The sequence below is a fragment of the Macaca nemestrina genome, chromosome 15, assembly GCF_043159975.1.
Source record: "Macaca nemestrina isolate mMacNem1 chromosome 15, mMacNem.hap1, whole genome shotgun sequence".
Classification (NCBI taxonomy): Eukaryota; Metazoa; Chordata; class Mammalia; order Primates; family Cercopithecidae; genus Macaca; species Macaca nemestrina.
In genome coordinates, this window is record NC_092139.1 from 25,134,930 (window position 1) to 25,141,676 (window position 6,747).

Consider the following 6,747-nt stretch of genomic DNA (forward strand, 5'->3'; position numbering starts at 1 on the left):
GCCTCAAGTATGGAAACAACTTAATTCATTTGCTTTGGGCAAAATAGAGGGCAGTACCCATCCCGGAGGAAGGGGAAATAGCTAATTAGCAGAAGCCAAAAATGTCAGTGCTGGGCCGCTGGTTTGCAAACGTGGAGCTCCACAGGTGCTAAACATACTCTTCAGACCTGATGGTGGTAGCAGTTCCCTTTTTGTCTGTGCCACTCAATACTGTCAGGGGCAAGTAAGACAAGTGATGTGGAGACAAAGGGGGCATGGCAAAAAAGAGCAAGGAAAGAAAAATACTAAAATGTGAGTGGTCATGAGCCACTCCCCAGTCCCGCTTGCTGAAGGAGAATGCCCTTTGTGACATAGGCAACCGCCAAACCTGGCTTTTTGATGTTTATAATGATCAATAGGTAGAAAGGAGAACTGAGGGAGAAGTCTAGAGAGGCCAGCTACACCTACATTAGAAACAGCAGAACAGATCACGGGTCACAGGATTAAGGCTAGATGGGGTTTAAGATGTGGTAAGACCTGAGGTCATTTTGAATTTTGAGAAAAGGAGAGACATGAAGAGACAGAAAACATGTTTACTGGACCCAGCTACTTTTCAGTGATTAGTGGGACCTTCAGAACATAAATAGATCCTAAGGAGTGAATGTTTGTACCCCTTCCAAAATTTATATGCTGAAGTCCTTATTTCTAATATGGTTGTATGTAAAGACAGACCCACTAATGAAGTAATTAAGGTTAAATGGAGTCATAAGAGAGAGACCCTGATCCCATAAGATTAGTGTCCTTGTAAGAAGAGACTGCAGAGAACTCACTTTTTCACTCTCTCACTCCCTTTCCTTGCATACAAACCAAGGGAAAATCATATGAGAACATGGCAAGAAGGCAGCTGTCTGCAAGCCAGGAAGAGAGGCCTCACCAGGAAATGAATCAGCAAGAACCTTGATCTTGGACTTCTAGCCTCCAGAATTGTGAGAAAATTAATTTCTGTTGTATAAGCCACTCAGTCTATAGTATTTTGTTATGGCAGCCCAAGCTGGCTAAGACAGTGGACAGAAAAGAATTTGTGAGTCATGTAATGTTGTTCCCATTGGCATTTGAGGGCAACTGTAGAATAGATTTCAATTGGTTAGTAATTATTTCTGGATATCAGACATATTTTTCTTTTCCACTTTGAAATATTTTGTCTGTTTTGTTTTCTGGATGTGTCAGAGACAAGCCATCAATCAGCAGAGCTTTGTGTGGGGTCTGTTTTCAAAAACAAGCCACCATGAGCAGTTCCTGACATGTAGCATTTGCCAGGGACTCAGTCTAAGTCTTAAACACTTATTTCTTTTTCCCAAGTCTCCTTCAGTCTTCAGGCACACCTGACAAATTTCCTCTTTCTTGGGTCAGTGTGCTTTTTCCCCAGCTCATTCTCTGATTTTCTACCCAAAGAGTCACTTAAAAAATTCTTTTTCTTAAGGGACCTAGGGTTGCATCCTCTTGAAAAGTGCTATTAGTAGTAACCAAAGATGCAGCACTGAATAAATCATTCCCTTCTAGACAGAAATACTCCTCCTCAATCTCAAAGTAAATGCCACATCTTCCAGCAGGCCTTCCCTGACCCCCTCTGTCTAAATTAGGTCAGTCTCCCACCACTGCAATTCTGTTCTCTCTCATGGAGCTCATGTTCTTGTCCTTCATTAAAAAAGAATCATCACCTGTTATAATTATATTCTTATTTGTGTATTTATTTATTGAATAGTCCTCCACTAGAGTTTAAGTTTGTGAATGCAAAGTCATGATTATTTTGTACACCACTGAATATTCAACAACTGGCAGAGTGTCTGGCATAGATAGAGATAGGTAGGTAGATAGGTAGATAGAGAGAAATAGACATAGATACATACATACATACATACATAGAGATGGAGTGAGGGATAGAGATAGAGACAAACGGGGGGGTGGGGGGAGAGAGAGAGAGAGAGAGAGAGAGAGAGAGAGAGAGAGACAGAGAGAGAGAGACAGAGAGAGAGAGAAAAAGAGAGAAATGTTAAACCAAAACATTTATTGGATGAGTTAAGAAAAAGAAACATGATTCTTTCCCTCCTGAAGCTTACAGTCTATCATGGAATGCAGACATGTCAACAGATCTTTATCTTTCGTGATAATCAAAATAGAAAATATAAACCTAAGGTGCCATGGAAGAATATCTTCAATCAAGTCCAGCAAAATACCTGTTCTCTATGTTAGGTGCACAGGTAGCTTGACTCATTGCTGCCACACATTGGCCACTCTTATCTAATTCAGAGGGCTCATGGAAACCACACACCCACTAGCTGTTCCCTCAGAAGCCCCTGAATTGCCAACAAAAAGCTGGTTTGTCCCTGATACTGAGAAATAATTTGTCATGTTTCGTCCCCTAAATGAAAGATGCCAGCCTTAGTGCCTGTCTGAGAAAGGGACAGAGCATGAGATCTAACAAAGAACCCCAGCACTCAAGAAGTTTACCACTAAAATGGAGTGACAAGGAAAGCAGGGGAAGAAAATCACTACTGGAAGTACTGCTACTACCACCACTGCTCCTGGGAGAATCACCACAGCAGCTGTTCATCAAGTGCTTCCCGCAGCCAGTCACTAAACTAAACGCACCTGACATGCCACATCACGGCAGCTTGCTAACAATAGCTGCTGTGATTCTCACTTAACAATAAAATTGTGGCTCAGCGAGGCCAAGGAGCTTTTTCAAAATCTTGTCACTAATAAATCTCAGAGTCCAGGCTTGAACCAATGTCAGCCTGACCCTAACGCCTTGGTCTTCACCTGAGTGCTTGCTATGTTCCAGGCATTGTCAATAGTACTTTATATTAATTGTGTCACTTAACTGTTAAACAGCCCTATACATTCTCCATCAATAGTCCCTGAAGGGAATGGGGCCTTGGAAAGATTAGTGAACTGGACCCCTGACATGATCTCTTCCTTCCAATAGACAACTGTTTAGTTTGGAGAGGCAAGACTAGTGGACGTTGAAGAACTGGCAGAATAAACACTTGCATAGATGGAAGGTGTACAGAGGATGTGTGCGATACAGGCCTTTAAAGAATGCTGACATCTTTGTGGCTGAAATTAATTGGAAATTTTAAAATATTCATTTCATTTACCTCTGATTCTAAAGTAATACAGATTTCTGATGTAAAATTTGCAAAAAAGAATAAAATGAAAATAGCTCATGATTCTACACACAGAATAGCTAATAATTCTTCATTTTGGTGTATTTCCTTTTAGTATATATTATTTGAGTGTGTGTGCATCCACGTGTGTGCATCCACGTGTGTGCCTATTTTTGCATATTTGAGATAATGAGCTACGAAGGCATTTCTTTTTGTTTGTTTTTACATAGATAATTCTATTCCATTTTTTTGTTTTATATTAAATCTGGACTAATTTTCCTGCTATCCAAAATTCCTAGAGACGAGTATGCTAATAACTGAACCAAATTTTGCCTCTTACATATATTTATTTAATCATTCTCCTTTTGTGAGAGAGTCGGTTTTCAAATGTTCACTAATATAAACATAGTTTAGAATACCTTTCCATAGGTGGACTTATCATAAATGTTGTGTAATCATTTTTCAGGTTCTTGAAAAATGTTGAGTTGATTTCTAAGATGTTTTACTCACTGATAATATGTGCTTTATCCATGTCAGTGTACTTTTGCCATAAATTATTATTGTTATCCCTCTTATTATTTTACTTTGCCAATTTGATAGGTATAAAAAATAATCTACTGCTCTAACTTGCATTATTTTCCTTTGTCTAATTATATTTTATCCACAGTAGAATGTTTGTTAATGTTCTCTGTTCAGTTTTTAATTACACTTTAATGTTTTCTTATGAATATCTATAAAAGATAAGACACTTGCCTTGTTCAGTGTGAAAAATTTCCCAATTTGCAGTTTTTCACTTGACTTTGCTTATCCATTGTCACTCTGCTAATCTTTTTCTTTCTTTTTTTCTTTGTTTTAGAAATTCTTTTTGTTGTTGTTTTTTGAGATGGAGTTTCACTCTTGTCACCCAGGCTGGAGTGCAATGTCATGATCTCAGCTCACTGCAACCTCCGCCTCCCAGGTTCAAGGAATTCTGCCTCAGCCTCCCAAGTAGTTGGGATTACATGTGCGTGCCAGCACGCCCAGCTAATTTTTATATTTTTAGTAGTGACGGGGTTTCACCATGTTGACCAGGCTGGTCTCAAACTCCTGACCACAGGTGATGCACCCACCTCGGCCTCCCAAAGTGCCAGGTTTTAGAAATTCTATTTCTTTTTAGGGACTTACAAAACATTTATGGGCTGGTGATGGTGACCCACACACCTGTAATCCCAGCACTTTGGGAGGCCAAGATGGGAGGATTGCTTGAGGCCAGGAGTTAAAAACCAGCCTGGGCAACACAGTGAGACTAACTAACAAACAAAAATAGCCAGGTATGGTGGTACACACCTGAAGTGGGGGATCGTTTGAGCCTAGGAGTTGGAGGCTGCAGAGAGCCATGATCATGCCACAGCGTGGGTAACAGAGCAAGACCCTGTCTCTAAATAAAGTAAGATATAAAAACTGTTTTACCTATATTTTATTTGCCACTTTTGTGTTTTTATTATAACATATAATATTTTAATATACCTAGAATTTATTTAGATGTATGATGTCATGAAATAGTTTAATTGTATTTTAATATTATGTTATTATTTGATTTTATTTAATAATCTATCTAAATTAATTCAAGATTTGCCCTAGGACAATTTATGAATACATCTTTTCTTCTATTCTTTCCTATTACAGAAATCTGTCCTGGAATTTGGCATATGTATGGGATATAGATATAAAATAAAAGCAAAGAGGAATTCAAGATAACAAAGCAACATAAACAAAAGTTGAAAAGAGAAAATGAGCACGCAGTGCCTAGAGATGCCAAGGAATCCAGATCACCGAGGTTGGATAGATGTATCTTCCCAGAATTTGATGAGGCTAACCAGGTAGAGCCAGATGGTAGAGATCCTTGAATACCAGGCAAGGGAGTTCATTTATCCCCCTGTAAGCATTAAGGAGCCATGGGAGATTTTGCAAACGGAATGACCAAAAAGAAAATGGCATTTAGGAAATGAGTTTGCCAGAAGTACCTGGGAGAAATGGGGACTGGGCACTGAGAACGTAATTCACAGCACAGCAGAACAGATACTGAAAGATTGTTCTGGAAACAGAAGTGCTGGTTCCCAGCTTTATCTGACATAAGAGAGAGAAATGGCGAGGCCAAGAGGTAGGGAGTGGGAACAGATGAAAGAACGAAAGAATTGTGATACCAGGTTCCAGCTCAGAGTGCTCGGCACTTGGTCATCCTCTGGGCCAGGCTAAATAAGACCAATGGCCCTGTGACACTGCTTCCTCCAGGACAGTGGGCTGTTCAGGCGACACACTGTGTCCACTTATCCCCATGGCTGCTTAGGCCTCCTGGGCTCACACTCGGAGACTAGAGGTCCATCCTCACGACTTCTTCAGTTCTGTTTTTGTTTTTTGTTTTTGTTTTTTTCCTGGCTGGTGGTCTGCCCACTCACAAGTGCATGGTGTCCCCTAGAACCACCCTGACTCCTGGAGGCCAATGCCCATTCACAGGACTGGCCAGTACTGGAGGGGACACTAGACACATGGGCCAGTTCTAGATAGGGCTTCGGGGGCTATCCTGGACCAAGTCGGGGGTTTGTCTCAGATCCTCTGATGGAGCAGAGTCTAAGCAATGAGCATTGATTGTGATCAAGGAGGGAAGCCAGAGACCAGAAACAGTCATTACTAATTTTGAAAATGTCTTCCTATGGCTTCTCTCGGAAGCAGATCATGGGACAAAGCAGTTTATTGAGAAGAGACCCCAGGAGACACCAGTATGGGGGTAGAACAGGAGGACAAGAAATAAAACAGCCAATAAAGGGTGTTGATCATGCATGTTCCCGTTGTGGGTAATTGAAGCTTAATCACGCTGGGGAGCTCTGGGGGACAGGAAGTCAGTCACCCACCAAGGGCACTAGAGCTAAATATTTAGTCACTGATTAAGAGCTGGGTTGAGTGGAATAAAATGTCATTTCTCCAGCTCTTCCAGCCTGCAATGTGTGCAGGGAGACTGGGGCTCCCAGTGGAGCTCTCAGGCAAAGACGTGCAGGTGCTGGCAGGTGGAAGTCTCGGGCCTGAGGGCACCTAACAGGCAAAGCCCAGGGGATATGGGGGGGGCCACTGACAGCATCTGCTCTAGTGGGCAAGGCTGAAAATAAGAGCAAGGTGCATGTAAGATTTTATGTCGATGGCTCAGGAAGTGACTTAGGAACAAAACAAATGTGCTGAGAATTTAGCCTGAAATGAATATTAGGTATACGCCTGAATATACGCCTGAATGGTATGTGGACATACAGCATATATAAAAATATATACACACATACATCTATTATAATTATATAATAGTAATGTTATATCAGTAATGTTAACATATGTTAACCTAAATAATATACAATGATAATATATAATGTTAATGATGTCAATATAGTTAGCACATTTATAATATATAATAATGTATAACCTATAATAATACTATTATATAATGAGTGTAGGTTCAATGACATCCAGACCAGCCAGGACACACGAGGAAACCATATTTCAGGCTCCCCTGAAGATGAAGTTGGCCAGCAGTAGATAGAAAGCCCTTGTTCTGCCAGATCACCCCCATCCCCGAGGATCT

General features: G+C 40.7%; 1 long non-coding RNA gene across 1 annotated transcript; it reads left to right on the forward strand.

Annotated features, from left to right (window-relative positions):
• The first annotated feature begins 400 nt into the window (after positions 1-400).
• On the forward strand, positions 401-5,920 carry LOC139358820 (uncharacterized). Its single transcript, XR_011614324.1, has 4 exons — positions 401-509; positions 851-965; positions 4,812-5,005; positions 5,856-5,920. It is a non-coding gene; the product is annotated as an uncharacterized lncRNA (long non-coding RNA).
• The last annotated feature ends 827 nt before the right edge of the window (positions 5,921-6,747 follow it).